Here is a 21647-nt window from a genome sequence, read left to right as displayed (position 1 = left end):
TTTTTGTCACTTAAGATAATCTAGCCATAGATTCCCAGGATCAGGATAGTTAGAATCAATCCTAACATACAGGTTTAACCCTGTAATTTATAAGACCTAAGCAACTTGGCATAAGATTTTCCAGGCTCCACAATCTCACATGAAAAAGGAGATAATGACATGAGTTCACGTCTATGGTTGTGAGGATTAAATTAATTCCTGTGCATGAAGATTTGTGGCACGGTGTACACGGTCCACAAAAGCTGACCCCTGCCTCCTGTTTCCTCCGTGTAAACCTTGGCTGAGGCCCTCAAAACCACCCTGGTGAGAAGCCCAAATCATCTTTTATTGTTTCTCTTTTTGGGTATAAACTGACATAAAACATGATACCACTTTTGGGTGCACCACAAAGTGGCTCAGTATTTGTATATACTGCCAAGCGACCACCCCGATAAGTCTAGTTAACGTGCATCATTCGTAGTTACAATGCTTTTTTTTTTTTTTAAGTTCCTGGTGATGTGGACTTTCAAATGTACTCTTAGCAAGTTCCAAATACGCAACACGGTGTTATTCACCAGAGTGGCCACGTGGTTGCTTGTGTTCCTCGGACTTACTTATCTCCGAGGTAATGTTCTGAATCAGGGTTTGTGTCTGAGAGCCTAGTTGCCGTGAGGACATGTAATAAAATTGTAGAGCTTGTGCCCTCTCGGGCAGTTCAGCGTGAGGCATGTAGGGAATTTAGCCTTTGCACCTCAGTGGAGGCCAGTACCTGCTTAACTGTCTTCTTACTTACGATCTGTTCACATCCTTGGCCTCCTTTCAGCAACAACATTTATCATGTTCAGGATGCAATACTCACAGGATTGTTGCTTTGGTTCAAAAAAGCCAACTTCAGAGGGAGAGTCACGACTGGCTAATTTCCTAAGGACTTTCCAAAGTAAATTTTATTTCCAACAATTTCATCATGGACTCTGTGCAAATCATAGGCTGATCTGTGCACAGTAACATAGACAATGTGCTGAGTTAAAGCCTTTAAACATTTTTTTGAAACTTCTTGTTGTAGTGGTAGCATAGGCTCATGACAATCCTCTTAGAAATGTGTGATCAGATTCAGAAATCCTGAAGAAAGAAAATTCCTTTTCCCTCATCTCCCCATCCTACGTTCCCAAGTAAACCGTTTCAGTTATTATGACGTTGGCATGCTTCGGGATCTTTTCCAGGATGGTAGCCATGCCATCAACTCCTTGATGCTTAATTATATAAGCACCCCCGATTTCTCTGGATTTTTTGAGTGTGTCAGGCATGCAAAGGAATCTTTGCTAAGTCCTAGAATACCAGGGCCCAGCGTCATCTTCTACTTCCTCCAAGTCTAAGCCTCCATGTATAGGGTAGGACTATCTGGGTTGGCTACCATCTCTTGAAACCAGACCTCCAAAATCTTCTTAATCCCATTTTTTTCTAGAGGAAATTGCCCACTCTCCCCGTGCCATTCACTAAGCATAATTGTGCCAATGAGTTTAGCCTTTGGGAATTCAAAAACCTTGACCGCAGCGTAAAGATTCTAGAATCTTGAAAACAAGACAGGAAACCTACTGGCGCAACGTGGAAGCAGAAATAAATAGCTCAACAAATTATGCTGCCACTGGAAGAGATTGACTTTGTGTTCTGAGCCAGGGACTTGTTACCACATTAAGGAAACGAGGAAGCCCTAATGGGTTCCTTAGAAGGTTTGCTGTTCTGTAGTTCGGTATTTTATTATTTAATCCAAATAGACGCATGTCTAATGTTCTCCTGGGATCCAAATTTGCCAGCTACCAGTATTGCTGGGTGTTTCTGATTTTGTGTACATGTAGTTTCCTAAAGGCTTTACCCTTTCTTTGATACACTTCTGACTGGAATTACATGTGTCTCTTCAGCCTCTGAGTTGCAACTTGATTTGTTGATACAGTATAGAATTTTAATAGCCTTGGGTTATGTGAAATCTTACCTTGTTACCATGATTCTCTCCAGGTGCTGGAACTACTTTATTTCATGATTTTATTTGCCAGATTTATTCGATGTTTGAGTGATGGTGGGAGTGAATGCAATATTTCTCTTTTTGTAATTCAAGTATTGATGATAAGATTTTCATTCATCTGGCCCAGTAAGTTTCAAAAGGAGGCGAATGACCCCTCCCGTTACAAGCACAGTTGAAAAATGCTCTTTGCATTTCAGCAGACCTGGTGTTCTGTGGATGAGGCTATGGGATTGCACCTCATTCAATTTTAATGCACGGTAATGTCTAAACAACACCTTACTAGAGATTACTCGATGCTAAAATACTATCGGTTATTTTTTTCACTATTGCATAGAATCTGTTGAACACCTGTTGAAAAAAAAAAACATAGCAACTTCAAAATCTCTAATCACACCCCCAAATTATATAAAGGTGCAGTATAAGTACATTCAGTTTTATAAGTGAGGTTTAAAAGTTGTTTATTTTCATGTACATAGTTTCTTCAGTTACAAGTGACTTATTTTGCTCATTCTCTTGGTTTGCTAGAATATTTTTCACAAAGTATTTTTCCTATTGGCTTCTGTTTGTGTTTTGATTAGATGACTTTTAAAGGTATGGTGGCCACGAGGCATATTACCAAGCTGTTTATATATATATGAATATGCAATATATATGACCATATATAAATGATTTATGTTTTTTTGTTGTTAAATATATATAAAATACAAAAATACAAATATATAAGCATTTATACAGTTATCATTATACACTTTCATATGTAATAAGTAGTTTATATATACATGTTGTCATGTGTATATATACACAAATACCTATATATTGCTGAGATATTTACTGCTTAATGTTGATTGAGATCATATATAGAATTTGTAAGTTATATATGAATAACAATTATATAAACACATGTTTCAATATGATATGTTCAGCATTTCATGTTGATTGAGACCAAGCTTTCTTTTTTTTTTTTTTTTTCTCTTTTGGGAAAACTAGATCGTCTTGTATCTGGACTTTGGGAAGTTCCTTTGCTTTCTTTCCGATAGTGAAGGTTACTGGTGTCCCACAGTTGTTTCGTCACAAAAACGAATCCTGCCCTGCTAATCTCCTTTTCTTCTCTCCCACCCCTATTTTCTTGCTCTACAGAACCGTTGAAAATTATTTCCATCTATGGATTTTTACTTGAACAGACCTGATATTTTACTTTTCCTGAGCATTATGTGTCTTTCTATGGTAATGTTACATTCATCTCTATTATTCCCTGTGCAGAGAGGGTGTCCATCTCATTGACTTGTCTGGTTATCAGTCGTACTTGACTGTTCTGAGGTGCTCCCAGGGTACAACCCTCTGTTTCCCTTCTTAGAGGGGATTTGTTGTGCAGTGTCTAATGTCCTGAGATGCAGGGCTTCGTATGTTTTGTCTCCTGTTGTTGATGGAGTTGCTTCAGGCAGAAGGGTGGGTCAGGCCCCTGGAACAACAAAGGACAGAGGGGTTGATTATCAGACGCAAGTGATAAAGCAGTTAAAATATTAGTACCGGGAATCCTGGAAGTCCTTCATCCCCAAATGCTGTAGGAATGCAAGGGATGGACAGAGACTTGACATGGACAAAACTATGTCCAGCAGCTCAGAGCGCCTTCCTGGGGAAGAAGGTGGGCTGTTTTATGGGGGAGAGGGGGGTTGTGAGGGTAGAAGGAACTTCACAGGGTGGGAAGCGTGGCTGATGTAGCAAGGAGAGAAGAATGTGTCTCACCCTGACATCAGTGTGTTCCTGGGGGGAAGGAGGCCCCAGAGAGGGGTGAGATTTGGGCTCACACTGAGGCCGGCTGGAGGTCACGGCTGTGGGAAGGAGGGTGTCTTAACTGAAGTTTCACCAGCATTTTGTTTCCATAGAGGAGCAAGGAACACACACTCAGTTAATTGTTTATGAGGCACTGGATGGGAACTTGGAGGGTGTGCATCTGGCCTTGTCGTAGGGAGAGGAGGGGATTCCTGAGTCTTACCTAAGTCCTAGGAGATGTTTCTGTGCATTGACCCTTTTCCCAGAACACAAAAATGTGCGGAATTTCTGAATCCCTGCTGTGTTCTAGGATCACGAGGCTGGTGTGAAATCGAACACTGTCCGTTTCTCGAGTCGGCTTTGAAGTATTTTGATACAGTATTTGCACATCAGACATTCAAGGAATAAGGATTTTAACATTTTATGGGATGGGGTAAACTTGCATAGTTACTCACAACTTTTTTTTTTTTTTACCCCATTCAGATAAAAGCAATAAACACAAAGCTTTTATGGAAGGCCACTTCTTTGCCCCAGTTTCTCCTTTTCCACCAGCACTTTGTTGGAATTAATCTTAACTGTCAAGACGACAGTGGCTCAAGGCTTCCTGCCTATTCACAGTCCATAGCTTTCCATATGGAGGTCACGACACTGGGGCAAACATCTTGGAAATGCCAGATAATTGTAGTCACCTGTGTCTAGTTCCCTCTTTTCAAAACAAGATGTGACAATTAAACAGCATTTGGTATCCCTCATAGATTCAAGTCCACCAGAGCCATCACCAGAGGTCAATGAATCAGTGGTCCCCTACTTTAATGTGTCCGTGAGGCTGTAGCGTGTCCTCTTTATTTTTAAGGATGTTTTCCTACGTAATTCTTTTATTGTGCAAATAAATCTCCAATAAAAACATAGGAAGAAGGGACTCTCATTAAAATACCGGGAAGTACTTTCTGTGATTCTCAGCATGGATAAACCAAGTCTCGGCAGTTGAGGTTGTTAGAGGTTGGGTTTATTCTCCTCTATCCTTGTCCTGCCACAGCAAAGAATTGAAAGGCGGGGATGTAGCAGGGAAGCAGGGTGGAAGTTTTATTTGAATGCACACCAGGGGAGGAGCAGGCCAGAGTCAAGGTAAACAAGGCCCTGAACTTCTAGGCAGGAGGTCCTTATATTGCATTCTGCCTAGGAGGCGCCTCTTTGACGGACAAGGTGGGGTCATTTGATTGACGGATCCACCTGTATAGCCTCCCCCTCGGTGAGCATGGCCTTTCCCGCCATGAGGTGGGGTTTTGCGGGTTCTTCGTCCTGTTAATCTGTTCCCACATTGGGATCTGGTAGGAAGGGAAGTTACCTCCCTGCAAAGCCTTCGTTACCTTCACGTGGGACCCCCACCTGGGCAGAGTCTGGGTGGGTTTTCCCTTGAACCTTACCCGGGGGTCTTTCTCTTTGAACCTTATCTTCCCTTTTCTAGCTGCTCCTGTCTCTTCTACCTAATAAGTTTTGAAGGGAGGTGTCGAAAACATAGAACTTTTTTAAGGCCAAGGATCAAATTCTTACCAAGGCAGTCCTTGAAGTGGCTGGGATGTATGGGAAATCAATTGTTCAGTATTTTAAAATATGACCGAGTCACAATTCTTAAATATGGGTTTTTTTTTTAATGTGTTATAAGATGCATGTGTATTTTCAGCTTGTACCAGTTCATGTCTATCAAGATGCTGGCATCATTTTATTGATCTGAAATATACTACTTTAGGAAAATGAATTATTTAGGCCATGCGTTTTGATTTTCTGTTCCCATGAACATAGGTTATCTCTGAGTTTTTCCACCGTGTCCTAGAATTACAATGATTTTATCTTTAAAGAGAAACAATCTTTATATCCTGAAATAATGGATGGATAACCAAGGAATACAATAATTTGCCTCATTCTTCTTTCAGAAAATGAGTAAAATTACTGAAAATTGGCCTGTAATACAGAGTCCAGACTTTGGAGGGTGTGCATCTGGCCTTGTCGTAGGGAGAGGAGGGGATTCCTGAGTCTTACCTTAGTCCTAGGAGATGTTTCTGTGCATTGACCCTTTTCCCAGAACACAAAAATGTGGGGAATTTCTGAATCCCTGCTGTGTTCTAGGATCACGAGGCTGGTGTGAAATCGAACACTGTCCGTTTCTCGAGTCGGCTTTGAAGTATTTTGATACAGTATTTGCACATCAGACATTCAAGGAATAAGGATTTTAAAAAGTCAACTCTGTTTCCTGTATAAATTCAGCATAAGACGGTGTTAAAGAACCTTCCATAAAGCATTGGGTTGCACTTCTGTATCATCACCATTTGAAAATGAAATGGTAAAAAAAAAAAAGAAATGTTAATACTTGGATAGGACAGTGCAAATAAAATTATATAAGCTAAATTAGTAGGCTTGGCAGGCACTGTGCAATGGCTGTCCAAAATACACACCCCGCCCACATTTTTGTCTTTACAAAAGAAATACAGTAAAATATCTTCCCCCAAGTCACACAGCCACGTCCCCACGTTACCTTTAAAGAGGTGTAGTTGGTTAGGCAGAAAAACAGACATGAGCAGAGATGGACAGAGACTGGGGTCCCCCAAAACTGACCCAGGGGGTTGATCAGATAAAGCTAGAGCCAGAAATGACTCAGACAGCTGATCAGATGAAGTCACAGGGGCCAAGAGGGACTCAGGAAATGTCCAGGGTCCCCCCCAGATAGCAAACATCAGAAGCACAGGCACAGCGCAGCCCATATCCTATTTAACCAATCAGAACGAGCCTAGGGAACCGCTGTTGGTCAAGGACGTCTCTGCCCTGCCAAAAAGAAACTCCACAGTAGGCAGCCGGGGCCTGGGGGCATTAGTTTGGGGCCGCTTCGTTACAGTGTAATAAACCTACTTGCTTTTTTGACTTTGGTTTCAGTCTGACTTCCCTGGGACTCCTTCTTATTACTTGGAAGTATTGGAGTGGGTGTTTCTAGAATATTCTCTTCTTCCCTTTCACCTGGAAATCCCCAAATCTGGAAATTTAGGTCTACTCAGATATCTGTGTAAGTATAGACAGACAGACAGTATGTAGACAAGATGACAGGTAGATAGCCATATAGATAGATGGTGTATGGATGGAAAGATAGATGAGAGTCATGGACACATGCTGGGGGAAATGGATAACAAAATATGTCATGGATAGATATGAAAGATGGATGATACTTAGGATAGATGCTAGATATATACCTTTCTCTCTCCATGTATACATACATACACATACAAAGACCATAGATAGACTCACATCTGTCTATACCATCACATTTTTTTTCTTGTCACTTTTGGGTAAATAACGTTGACTCAAAGGTTGCATCATTTCGACTGTTTTTGAGGCTCTACATCATGCCTTTCTGTCATCCACTAGCAAAGAACTTCTACCCCCACCTGCCCCCCCCCCCCACCATTTCTTCAAAGGTTCTGTTCCTCATCATGGCTGTCTACATACCTCTGAGCTTGCAGTACTCAGAAAGCCTGGGAGCAAAGTGGCCTCCCCGTGGGCCTTCACAGGGCAGCCGATTCTGCAGGTGAATGTGCCTGCCTGCTGCCTTGTGAAGGTGCTGTCCACCTTGTGTCCAGGAACCCGGTATCCACCCCAGCAACTGTAACAGCAAAGAGGAGAAACAGTAGGACTGTCCTGCCAGACCCCTGGGGAAGCAGTTCCTGGATAATTGCTGTGCGCAGGCCTGGTTGGGATTGCTTTTATTAACAGCATGGAATGTCAATTTGCATTTACACCCAAAACAATTGTTTTTGGCACTTTCCTAATAATGTTGCCTAAGGGTTCCTGTTAATTCTGCGAGCCTTTTGTTTGCAAGGCCATCTTCTTCCCCTACTCAGCATGCAGAAAGCAGAAAGCTGACCCCATGCAAGGCAGAGATGGGAAGTGTTGGCCTTTTCCTGTCCATGAAGTACAGGTGGAAGGGGGCCCTACTCCAGGAGTTTTGTCGGACAATCCAATGATGGAAAAAGAGCGCCGTCCACCCTCACATGTTAACGTTGTTAAGATTCGTTCATCCCTTCTTCTGAAGTCTGTATAGTCCCCTCTATTCTCTGCTATGCTAGTGTGTATTTAAGGGACGTAAGTGCAGATAGTGTTGGTAGATTTTTCTCAGAACTAGGCTGCAGTGTTTTGTCTTCCCCTTCAGGGAAAAATAAGTGGGCTTTCTATAATTCTCCCCACTAAACTTGCAGCGTTCATTTGTTTAGTACATTTCAATCCCAATCTCAGTCTCAAGTGATTCTCAGCATCATTTAATAGTTTGAAGTGTTTTCCATGCTCCGTGCGCTGCCCTGATGGTATTCTCTGTCGTGTCATCATTCGTATTTCTGCATGAACCTTCCAGAATTTATAGGGTTTTTTTTTGGTGTTCGTATGATGTCCAGAAAATGTAAGTGGATTGGTTGAAGCGTGACAATTATTCGTCGTCCCTTTTAATTTCATTTACCCAAATGGGACTCCGTTACTCCTTTTCATCCTGAAAGCGTCTCCTGGAAATGGCTTTGCCGTCCTGATTAGACATTGAAAAATTATAAATTCCGTTCAGGGAAAGACAGTTCACTGCCAACATTTTAATACGTCAATATGAGGTGCTCAAATGTGAGGCATCGATGATGCTAGGGCTCCCTGCCCATCACAGCCTGCCCTCCTTGCTAATTCAGAGCCCATCACACAGACAAGGTGACTTTGAGAGTCCGGTGACTCTGTCCTTACACCGGAAAGCCATGTGTTACCTTCTACCTTCAGGACTGTAGCTAAGTATTCAATTCTGTATTTTGGGAGTCCCATAGATTTTTACTACTATTGGAAATACATCAATTTTTATTCATGATCTGACGTTCATGTTGCTTAAATATTAAAGGACTTTGTATATATCCAAAGTGAAATTCATCGTTCATATCACCTTGCAAAGAACGTTTATACTTTTGTTTTAATCTTAAAATTACTGACCATGCAGTGTTGTTTTTAATCAATTGAGTAATTGGGAAAACTGAGACCCACTGGATTTACGTTTGCTAAGTTTACAAATCTCAGAAGTGACACTAATTAAGGTCTGCAGAATGTATCCTATGGTTTCCCAATGGGCTAATTATTTCATAATCTTAAGGTTTTCCATTTGTTTTTACTGTTAAAAATCACAGGGGGATTGAAAATGACAACACGTTTTAAACCATTTAAACATTTGACATAAGGAAACAAATTGCTGTTATGACTACAAAATGAACCTCAATCACCAAATTACATGAGGAAAATTTACATAGGCCTATAAACATAAAGCTAATATTTGTATTTATATATGTATATGAGGATCCTTACATAAACAAAAGCTTAATGTAAAATTTGACTCACTTCCTCCCCAATTACTTTCAACATACCACATTCATCTGTGCTTCGGCGCTCTTACATGAATGGGCAAGTATGCGTTGTCCGCTAATTCTGTAATTTACAGCTAGATCTTTAAAATCCTTTTTCCCTACATCCTAGTGCCTTTCTCATCAGTAGCATTTTTGTTTCTTTCATTAAATGGCATGGTTTCCCCTAAGTGAGCAGTGAGTCATAGGAATTAATGCGAATTAACAGGAGCTCCAGCATGAGGGAAAAAAAAAGCCATACTCATCTACAGGAAAATGGGGTGTCCTTGAGAGGCAAAGAAAGAAATGTTTTCTTGAGTTTGTAAATGCCCATTTTTTTCTCCATGTCAAGCTGTTAGAGCAATTTCTTAACCTTTGTATATCTCTGGCAGATGAAAATAAGATACAGTATTAACTCTCTGGGGTACAATTAGTAACATACAATTATGGGGTCTCCTCAACTGGTAAGACCCAGAGTCTAGTGCCCTCAAATGGCTGTCACACACAGAAATGCCTTCTGTTGAACTCAGGGCAGAAATATTTTCTGGGGTCTGTATTCTGTGCCTAAAACTGCCGTAATCACTGAAAAATATGCCACTCCTTTCTATCTGTCCATCCGTTGCTCTGTCCATCCATTTATTGGTCTAAACATCCATCCATCTGTTGGTCTCTCCATCCTGCAGTGTTAAATGTTTGGCTTCCAAATGGGTTTTATTATAGAATGTATGCATAGATTCAGTAAGGGTAAAAATAATCACGAATATATTTGGATTTTTAAAATACATCAAGCCCAGAGAAACTTAAGGGAAAACCTTAGACACGATGTGTTCTGAGACCAGTGGTTAGAGTGGCGCTGACACTGGGTATCAGACCCCAGCTGTGTGTTGTGAGATTTTGCACTGTTAGGTTGACACACACGGAGCCAAATTCAGGATCACCAGGCTCACACATCAGCACAGATAGAAAATTAACATACCGACATGAAAAATTTGACTTACAAAATATAATCGGTGCCATGACCAGTTGCGGTTCATTTTAGGGGAACACACGATCCCCCTCATGCTGGAATATTTAAAAAATATAATTCACCTACATTTGTAGATGAAAGCATCAATTCAGAGGAACATTTATCAGTAAATGGCAATATATATATCAATGAAATTCTGCAAATGTTCATGAATAGGAAATTGGAATTCAAAGGAGCTTCCTTACCAAGGGAGGGGACAGCAGGAAATCCTTACAATATTTAATTTACTTACAATAAATAATGTACGGTAATGTACTTACAATATTTAAGATGGGAAACATCTCCTGAAGTCTGCTGTCACCAACTGTGTTCTGTCATGTGCTGCCTAGAAAAGGAAAGAAATGGTTTTATGAATTGCAAGAAAATTGTCATTATATATCAATGATGTGAGAGCCCAGAAAATCCACATGAATCTGCAGGGAGTTGGTCAGACGACTGTGAAGGTTTAATTGTGCTGCGAGACACAGTATTCACGCAGGAAGGTCAGTTGCCTTCCCTGAAACAGGAGTAATCCTGTAGAAAATATGGAGAAGCATGTGATTTATAGTGGCAATAACTAAACATGATTTCCTTGCATAACAATAAATAAAGGTAGTGATTCTCTCCTGATTAAGCCACTGATTGAATAAAATTCAAATAAAAATGTCTAAAGGACATTTCACAGAAATTGATAAGCTGATTTAGAATTTATGTAGAAAAACAATGGCCTGAGATAAGCCAAGAGCCCTTCCTTTATTGAAAAGACTAAAGTGGGCAATGTGTTCTATGCGATGCTTCGTTAATAAACCTGTGTTAATTGGAAGAACATGTGTTGACAGTGAGCAGCTAAATAGTTCAATGGAAACGAGTAAACCCATCTAGATATACGGGACCAGCTTATCTTTCTCCTCTCATTTGTACATTTCCAGTTAATTAGGCCTGTGCAAACATATGCACAAATTATGCTTGTAATCTTGTGAAAAAAAAAGGAACCAATGAAAAATAATTACAGGTTTTTTAAGAACTTAGGGCCAAATATCAAAACGCATAAACCTTGAGGAGACATTATTTGAGAGCGGCTATATGCAGGTTTGTGAAATGCATGAAAAACCAAAACGAAAATGTACATTGACAGATGGTAGCTCCACTTACCATGCTGAGCATTTAGTAATGTATATAATTTTCAAATTGCTGTGTTGTATACCTGAAACCAATATTATATGTCAACTGTATTAAAAAAAAGCAACTAAAATATAAAAAGTTTGATTAAATTCAGTTGCACTGAAATTAAAAATTCTGTCTATCCAGTGTTAAAATAAGAGTGACAAATAAAGCATCCAATATGGAGAATATATTTTCAATATATTTTACCAGCAAATAAAAAATTTTAACAATACGCACGCACACCTACACAAACACCCCTCGGTTTAAAAATGGGCAAAATCATAAATAAGTAGTTCAGAGATAATCATTTACAACTCAAACATATGAAAGGTTTTTTAAGTTCATTCATAAAATAGAAACATAAATTTAAGTAGCAATGAGACTTCATGCCTTAGCCATAAAGTTGGCCAAAACACTGTATTTGAAATATACTGAGTGAAGTTAAGGCTGTAAATTCATGTAAATTGTTACCCACATCTGGCTGGATTATGAATTGTGGTCATGCCTTCAGTGAGTAACTCGTGGACCAAGACTTCTCCTTGAAGGCATATGTCATAGATACTCAGAATCAGTGAGACCCTGAGGCCCCTGGGGGAATGTGTGTAGCAGCTTCTTTTTGAAGAGCAAAGTCCCAGAACATATACTTGCTTATCAAAAGCAGAAGGGATAGATAATCCGTGTCATATTAATACAAAGAAGTGGGGTATGGCAGCGAAGAATACTAACCGTGTCGTACCTGGGGTCATGTCTGAAAACATAATGTTCCAGGAAAGAAGCAGAGAAGGAAATGTACAATGTGGGTCTCTTGCTTAATGTTCAAAATCAGGCAAAGCTTCAGAATATATCTCTACTAATAGAAATGAGCTCTCCATTCAGGAGAGTGGTGTCCTCTGATGAGGAAAACAAATAATTTGGTTGAAAAGAGGAAGTGAGTGGCATGAATCCACTTGGCCCATTTCTTTACTCATGGGTGTGTGGTGTGAGCAATTGCACAGGGGCCCTCTTGTCAGACGGCTCACATACTTGGTTCCCGGTGCGGCTGCCTCTGTCTTGAAATGCTGAAAACTGAAACTTTGGACTTGGTTTCGGAAGTGCAATTCAGCGGGAGATGAAACATCTTCATGCTCAGAGGAGCTGTGTAGCGCCTGCATTCCTGACAGTTGCTGGCTGCTTCCCTAGATGCCCCAGTCACGGTGCCCTAGGAGCACGGAAGACAGATGGACTCACAGTGACCACGAATGGCCACCCAGTGTGGCCGTGCTTTCTCCTGGAACTACTAGTTGCTTCTAAGAAACCCAGATGTCACAGAACGCTGTCCTATCTTGTGTCCTTCTCGTGTTACTTACGGCAGGACCGCTCATGCTGCAGAAAGATGACACAGAAGTAAAGGGGAAGAACAAGGCAGCTGTGATTCCTTTCGGCTGCTTCCCTCCTTCCTCGGCAGTGAGCTGAAGGTAGAGCGTGTTGGGAGTATAAAGAAAAATCCCTTGACGTGGCCTCCTGCCGTGCTTCCAATGCTCTCGGAAGAATGACACATTTATTTAGGCACGAGCTACAAAAGCCAGACTGTGCAATTCCAGTGATTCTGAATACAGGGTAAATCCTCTGATCCTGGAATGTAAACGTAGCGTTGCACAGTATAAAAGCTAAAAATCATGACAATGACTAAGTATTTTAATTAGAATATTAAATAGCAAATTCAGAAAATGATGGCGAACTTTTCCTGAAAGGGTCAACTTTTCAGCGCTGTGAGTTATGAAGGCCATGCTACAATAACTCACGTCCCCCTGTAGCACAGAGGCAGCCACGCAGCCTACGTAAATGAGTTGGTAGGACTGTGTTTGTGTTTCAACAGAACTATTTACAAAATCAGGCAGTTGCTGGGATTTGGTCCAAGTGACCCACGGATATGCCAAGGTAAAGAATCCACTGTCCAGAGCCCTTACTCATTCAGACAACAGAAGGGAACCCCTAAAACCTTAGGGTGTGCCTTAAGCATTTCTCAGAGCTCCATTTTTTTCCTAACCTAAGCGTTTGCATGATGTTCATCATCATTGTAGATACCTGTTTGCCAGGATTTTGAATATTTAGGAGTTATAAATGAATAGGTGGACTCACGTTGCTCTCATGTGGATCATTCAGTCTGCATATGGCTTGTAGGACAGAACGGAGAAAAACACGAACACTTGCTTGCATTTCTGATCCCTGTGGGTTACACTCTGCAGGAGCTGTTATCCTTACAGACAGACTTGAGAACGCCACCCACAGTTATTGCCCATGGCATGACATTCTCAAGCCCTCTAGTTGCAGAGTCTGGTCTTTTCCTACGTTTGTCACGTTGGTTCAGTAGAAATATTACAGTGTTGTATGAGTACTTGATGCAAAGACTAGGATTCGGGATAATAAATCTCTGCCCCACCACAGCACTGTCTCTTCGCTCTGGGCAGGAGTAACACATGGATGTGTATAACTCTGTCCATGGGGGCATCAGTTTTCTTTTTTCTTCCTCCTTTAAGAGTTCAGACCTGATGAAGTGTCAATGCAGGAGTTATGTTCTGACTCCCTACAGGATTTACACTTCTTCTCACAGAACCTGCCAGTCCCTTCTTTCCTAAAGGTTTCTTGCTCTCCAAGGAAGTTTCTAGTTTAACCAGAAACTTCTCTACAATCCCTTTGGTGTGATAACACGCACTTATTCTAAGCAGTATACATTTCTTCCAAGACAGACTTCTTCGGGCAGCTTACTGAGAAATTACCTGAAATGAGGTTTTTTTTCCAACTCTGCAGAAGTTGGAAAACCTGTAGCAAGCATTCCCACACTTGCTAAAAGGTTTAAAGATGACGCTGAAATTGCCGTTAGTGCCTGTCAATCAGCATTTAATGTACTGTGTAAAGGAAGGTAGGTCAATCGGTGTATGGTAAGATTTTCTGTTTTTGAATTCTTAGGCATGAATTTTTTTTCAGTGCAAAGACCCAATAATAATAATAAGCTCTATAAAACAGAAATACATTTGAAAACAAGTTCTAATATCATGCTACAGTTTTAAAATGTGAATTTAAAATGTAAAACCACATATACATATAAATATGTTAAATATAGATGTCTGTAGCCATATTTGAATTAAGTTCAGTTGTGGTGGTATCTTAATTCTATTGTTGTGTTTACATTTCATCTCTACTTCAATATTTTCATGCCACAAAGCCTCCTTGGGGTTTTGCAATTCCAGGAATGGGTGTGGTATTCTGACAGTGACTAGCGTGTTGGGTTTTGAGGTAGCTTGTAACCACCAGCTACAGAGATACATTGTATAGATTGGCAACCTCAAAAAGATACACTAGACATTTTCAAATCATTAACAGGTATATAACCCTTACATTTGTCCCCAAAAACACCTTTTGTCTTAAGGTGTTTATTCAACTTCAGAGTAAACATTTCATTTTGCAATGAAATGTCCTGTCAACCAAAGAGAAAAGGGTGAAGTTTAGATAGAGCACATTTTCTGTTTTTAATTTGGAAAATGTTTGAAAGATGTACACTGCTAAAGTAATTAGTGTAGTTTTTAAAAGCCATATACCCACCACTCAGAATTTCTAAAGGATCAAATATGCTTTTGCTCTTTATCATTAAGTCAAATTATTATTGATCCATTAGAGGTACACTGACACGTGCACGTTTCTGCAGATTACTTTATTCTCCCTTTTGTTATGCTTCGATCTAGTCGACTCTTTCAGTCTTCAGGGGAGTACAGCCCTTGTACACAGACATGAATTTATTTTTTCACGCCTCTTGCTGGATCTAAGCCATTTCCAGGCTTCTTGTACAACATGGCAAGCGAAACATTGCCTGTGCCCTTTTATGTACATTTATAAGCATTTCTTTGGGTTTTTTTTTTTTGGTAAAGTGCTCCTTATAAATATTCAGCTCATTCATCTTCAGCAAAATTCCAATTTCCCTAATTTGTGAGTTGGAATTGGAATCTAAGGTGTAGTAGCTGGACTGTCAAATCACACAGAGAGCAAGTAGGAAAGTTGAGATAAAAAAGGTGAGTCCTTCCTATTCATTGAAAAGTATTCCCGAGTGACAGGAGAGAAGAGGTCTCTTACATTTTATTAGACAGGATCAAATTGCTCCCCACCAAATTGTTTATAAATCCCTCTCTTCTTCAGTTTTTCCACAAAGTATGCAATAGATATTTAAATATTTCTAAGCTAATGGCTGCAAAGTTCTGTTTCATTGTTTTAATCTTTCATTTCCTTCATTACTAGTGGACTCATATCTAACTGCATATATTTATTGATCTTTCACATTTTCTTCACTGGGGGAAATTAGCCTTGTTTATGACCAAGGGGTGTGTGTCCCATCACCCACTTTAATTTAATGGTTTTCTAAAAAATAAATGAATGAAAAGGCAATTTGACAATGATACCTATTTTAATTTTCTAGCTCAGTGTTAATATTCCAGTAGGCGCTCTGCTTGATTCACGGAGAAATAGGAGAGGTTTGTCAGACTATGAGAACGGGCAGTAGAAAATTCTCATTTTGCTTTGTTGAATGCGGATGCAAGATACATAGTATCTGCTTTTGAATGTGATTCCCTCATAGTTGTCAGTAAAGAATGTTTCCTATGCTTGAAAAATTCCTTGTAGGAATATGTCCCTTGTGCATGTGCAAAACTTGTTACTAAGTAAGGTGCTGAGTATGATATGGAATATTCATATCCCAGGAGGGAAGCTTTCAAACTGTGAGAAATGCCATTTTACATACCAATTACACAGTCTGAATGGCATACATTGAAGCTACTGATAGAGTTATAAAAAAAAATTTTTCTCGGAATGCAAATTAAAACCACAATGAAATATCACCTCACACCAGTAAGGATGGCCACCATCCTAAAGACAAACAACAACAAATGTTGGTGAGGCTGTGGAGAAAGGGGAACCCTCCCACACTGCTGGTGGGAATGTAAATTAGTTCAACCATTGTGGAAAGCAGTGTGGAGGTTCCTCAGAAAACTCAAAATAGAAATACCATTTGACCCAGGAATTCCACTCCTAGGAATTTACCCTAAGAAAGCAGCAGCCCAGTTTGAAAAAGACAGATGCACCCCTATGTTTATCGCAGCACTATTTACAATAGCCAAGAAATGGCAGCAACCTAAGTGTCCATCAGTAGATGGATGGATAAAGAAGATGTGGTACATACACACAATGGAATATTACTCAGCTATAAGAAAAAAACAGATCCTACCATTTGCAACAACATGGATGCAGCTAGAGGGTATTATGCTCAGTGAAATAAGCCAGGTGGAGAAAGACAAGTACCAAGTGATTTCACTCATATGTGGAGCATAAGAACAAAGGAAAACTGAAGGAACAAAACAGCAGCAGAATCACAGAACCCAAGAATGGGCTAACAGTTACCAAAGGGAAAGGGCTGGGGAGGACGGGTGGGAAGGGAGGGAGAAGGGCGGGAAAAAAAGAAAGGGGGCCTTACGATTAGCATGTATAGTCTGGGGGGGCACAGGGAGGGCTGTGCAACACAGAGAAGACAAGTAGTGACTCTACAGCATCTTACTACGCTGATGGACAGTGACTGTAATGGGGTATGTGGGGGGGACTTGGTGATGGGGGGAGTCTAGTAAACACAATGTTCCTCATGTAGTTGTAGATTAATGATACCAAAATAAAAACAAATGGAGAGAAAAAAATAACATGCTACTAAAGAAATGACTTTGCAGACAATTGCTCATTTCTGCGATACATCATTTAATTTCAATTTTCACTTGAGTTTGATGTTGCTCTGTGTGGATGTGGGGGGTGGGGGTGGTCCTAGCACTGTGCAGCAAATCACCACTAATTAAACTTGTAATGACCATCGCTGCATGTGCTAAAGATTCTATGGGTCAGGAATTCCGAAAGAATTCAGTGGGGATGGCTGGTCTGTGTTTGTGATGGCGGGGCCTCCTCTGGAAACTCACTCACAGGGAGGTCTGCAGGGAATGCTGTATCTGCTAGAGCCTCTCCGGGGCTCTCAGAAGGAACACTATACAGGGCCTCTCCACGTCGCTTCTTGGGCTTCCCCCCTGCCTGGTGGCGGAGCCCCAGTAGCGAACCAGGGTCACACAGTATGACCTTCAGCGATGCAACCTCAGCATGGACACAGTCCCACTTTGTCTCCACTCACAGCATTGCCCAGATTGAAGGGGAGCGATGGAGACCTCCTCTGTCTGACAGGTGTCTTAGAGTCACTTTATAAGGAACGGTTGTGGGGTGGGAGAAATGATCATGGACATTCTTGACAAATGCAGTGGGTCCCAATGTATATGTGTGTGGAGTTTTGAAAATTGATTCCCGTGGGACATGCAAGTGATTGAAGTGTTCGAATTCCCTTTTGCTGTGTTCTCACATTACCCTGTTCAGGGAAAAAAAAAAAAAAATGCATGAAGAGATAACTCCTGAAACTATGAAATAGTGGTATTACATTAAAAGTGATATCAGAAGTTCTTCCAGGAAAGGATATTATGATAGAAATCTTAGGCCTACCCAATATTTATTTATTACTTATTTTGTATTTTTATGTAGCCACAGGTGAAGCGTACACACATGGCAGAAACTTCTCCATTCCAATAATACGTTTGTCTTAGCAGGATATTGCCAATCTTGATATCAAACTCAGGGATCATCTTTCATGAAACAATATGAAGTAAGTGTGAAATGTTATCTCAGTAAGAAAATGGCCAGTGAATTTTCATAATGAAAAAAATGCAAGGAAAAGATACACAATGAACACTGACTTTAATAAAACGGTCTTTTTCGGCTGGGATGCTTTTGCCTAACCTAGAGACAGCGTCAGTGTGTTTCCGAAAAAGAAATGCTACAAAAGCAAAAGTGAAGTGGGACCACATCCAACTAAAAAGTTTCTGCACAGGAAAAGAAACCATCAACATGACAAGCCAGCCTACTGAGTAGGATAAATATTTGCAAATCATATCCAATAGCAATTAAAATCCCAAACATACAAAGACCTTATACTACTCAAAAAAAAAAATCCAGTTAAAACATGATAAAGGGATCTCAATAGACATTTTTCCAGAGAAGACATACAAATGGCCAACAGGCACATGAAAAGATGCTCCACATCACTAATCACCAGGGAAATGCAAAGCAAAACCACAATGAGCTCTCACCTTGCACCAGTCAGAATGGCCACCATCCAAAAGACAAGAACAAGCAAGGGTCGTCGGGACTGTGGAGGGGACCCTCCTGTGTTGTCGCTGGGAATGCAAATTGGTGCAACCTTTGTGGAAAGCAATATGGAGGGTCCTCAAAAAATTAGTAAGATTACCCTATGATCTGGAAATTCCATTTCTGGGACTTTATCTGAAAACACTAGTTCAAAAAGATACCTGCACCCCCATGTCCATTGCAATATTTGCAGTAGCAAAGATGTGGAAACAACCTAATAGTCATCAAAAAAATGAAAGGATAAAAGTAGGTGGCGTATATGCCCAAAATACACTATTTTCAGCCATAAAAAAAGGTGTAATTCTTTCCACTTGTGACAAATGTCAGTAGACCCTTGACATTATACTAAGTGAAGTAAGTCAGAGAGACAAAGACAAATACTGGGTTATCTCACTTATATGTGAAATTAAAACGAAGTCAGATACAGAGAACAGATTGGTGGCTGCAGTGGGGGTGGGTGACATGGGTGAAGGGGGTCAAAACGTATAAAGTTTCTATTACAAATGAGTAAGTCCTGGGGAATATAGTTAACAATATTCTGGGTGTATTTGAAAGTTGCTAAGAGAGTAGATCTTATAAATTTTCATTATCAGAAAGTAAGCTTTTTTGTAACTATGTATGGTGATTGTTATTAACAGACTTATGGGGTTGAGCTTTTCTGCAATATGTACAATATCCTGGCATTATGTTGTGTGCCGAAAACTATTATAATATTTTATGACAGTCAGACCTCAATAAAAATAAATGTAAATAAAATGTAAAATTTCAAACAGTGTTCTCATTATCTAAGTGTGATAATCTCCTGCGTGGTGCTGCAAAGTGCCAGACACATAGTAACCCTAAACATCACATTATCTCTTATTACAGCTTCTTTCTGTTGTCATTTGTAGCATTTGCTGTTACTTGAAGCCTGGTTCTTCAATTATAAAATAAATGGTAATGAATTTCAAAGCATCAGAATTCAAAGACACAATTTCTTCAATGTAGCTATATCAGGATTCTTGAAAATAAACTCTTTATCCTGAAAAATGTTTTGTAGAAGATATGACATTCAGTCCTTTAAAAATGCCCACACCCTTTTTTTTTTAACAGCTTTAGTGGACCCATATGTAAATTCTACGTGGCTATGTTTGATGTATTTTGGAATATGCCTGTAACTCCAAACTCCACTGTGCATGTATAATTCAATCGTGATAGTAAAATGTTACTATTTTATAAGGCATTTGCATTAACATGTTTGCTCAGTAGAAGGTCACTGATTTAGATTTTGATCATTGTGCTCAGTCTTTGAAAATAATTAGCAACAAAGCAAAAAGACTTAATTGGTTTCATTTTTATTTACTAAATGTAGTACAGGAGATAAGAACTCCAGCCTGTGTGATGTCATTGCTCTAATCCTACAAAATGAATGCAAAGCCCAGGCCTTGGTGGCACTGCTACCCGGAGTAGAATTACGACTCTTCCAAAGTCATTTGTGATTTTTAATTCCTCAGATGAAATGTTCTATCCCTGCTTTCAAGGAATCAAAAATAAACATTGATTGTGCAGTCTGTTCTTGAAGGCAATGGATGTTAGGTAGGGATTTTAGCCTCACAGCTGACCTAACATACTGTTTAAATACAAGGAAGCTCAGTGTTTGCAGAAACAATACCTTTTTATTTCCTCCACTCTTGATTCTGCTGTTTTCATCACGCTGTGTCACCCACATTCAGGAGCAACAGTCACCCAGCTGATTTCTTCTGCCTATTCCAGAAAAGAGGGTTGTCTCCTGTCCTGAGTTGCAGGGCTATTTAACACACATATGCATATACATCTCTGTTTACTCATGGACACAAGATGTATGTGCACACACACATTGAAACCAGCCTTCCTCATGTTACTAGCACGAATGGATGTGCAGATTTCACAGGATGTGAAAATCAGCTGTGCATTTGAAAATTGACATGAAGTTTTGCTAATTGCTCTGTGTATGTGTGAGTGGTTTCTCTTATTATCGTTCTTTTACTCTTTAAATTGTGTTTGGTTCCGACACTCCCTTTTGAGATATTGAATCTCAAGTCCCTGTGCCATCTGATCAGAGCCGTCAGCTCCCTCAATGCAGCTAAATTGGAAATGGACGTGCTGCCAGGGATGGGGGAGATTTATTCAAGATTTCTAAATTGCATGGCCAAGAGAATGGCGCAAATACAATGGATCTTTTGCTACCTGCCACCCTGACCTTTGGAGAATTGATGCCTGCCTGCTTGGAAGCATTTCCTTTTCTATATGAATACAGCTCTGTGTTGCTCCCCAATTTCACAATAATTAAATAAAGCCTGTGCTTCTGCTGGGTTCTGTAAGACACTTTAGGACAAAAGGTCCTCAGAAAAGGATTGCACTGCTTCCCAAAAGTCGGGAAGAATCCGTCAGCCATCTGTCGTGAAGTGACAGTAGCACAGAGCCTGGCGTTTGTCACTGTCAATGTTAACAGAGGCCCAGAGCATGGATGTGGAAGTCCATTCCACCTGAAAACCACATCCTATAACCAGGAGATCCAAAGCAATATGAGTGACTCTTGCACCACGTCCCATCCAGTAAATTCAAATCCCTGGGCATTACCCAAAACATCTCCTCACTTCGAGGACATGAATAAGAAGGTACATACCTAAGTCATAAAAACAACATGCAGCACACCAAAAAATAAGAGGGCCTCTATTCCAGCCGTCACTCTAAAGAATGCTTTGAGGAGCTCCTGGAATTTGTCAGGGAAGTCTGTTTGAAGATTACAAACTTTTGGAAGGGAAGTGCATGTCGTTGTGAACAATAATTAATGCTGGAACATGGGTGACCTTGATTTGCATTTATGATCCCAATTTCTCTTCTTCTGACCTTGACCAGCATGGGCATTGCACAATTCAATTTTCCCATCTTTAAAGTTTCCCTTTTGCAACGTCTTAGGGCAGATGAAGACAGGCAAGTCACGCAATCGTCTGGCATGGCATCATTAGTACAGATGGAAAAGCTGGTAGATGCTGTGGAGGTCCATGCCATCCTTACAGCTGGGAAAGGTCACAGCACTGAGTGGTGAGCT

At 40.3% G+C, this 21647-nt stretch overlaps 2 long non-coding RNA genes across 3 annotated transcripts in view; one reads left to right on the top strand and one right to left on the bottom strand.

The window, feature by feature from the left end:
* Nucleotides 1-21647, top strand: part of LOC140847424 (uncharacterized) — a 218450-nt gene that overhangs the window by 43145 nt on the left and 153658 nt on the right. The window lies entirely within an intron of this gene.
* Nucleotides 2464-13257, bottom strand: LOC118971536 (uncharacterized). 2 transcript variants are annotated; one of them, XR_005060010.2, is made up of 3 exons: nt 12356-13257; nt 10450-10514; nt 2464-3455 (listed from the first exon to the last, which is right to left on the bottom strand). It is a non-coding gene; the product is annotated as an uncharacterized lncRNA (long non-coding RNA). The 2 variants fall into 2 exon arrangements; XR_005060011.2 differs by having other exon boundaries at nt 12679-13256.

The sequence above is a fragment of the Manis javanica genome, chromosome X, assembly GCF_040802235.1.
Source record: "Manis javanica isolate MJ-LG chromosome X, MJ_LKY, whole genome shotgun sequence".
NCBI lineage: Eukaryota > Metazoa > Chordata > Mammalia > Pholidota > Manidae > Manis > Manis javanica.
This window is presented reverse-complemented; position numbering and strand designations above follow the sequence as displayed.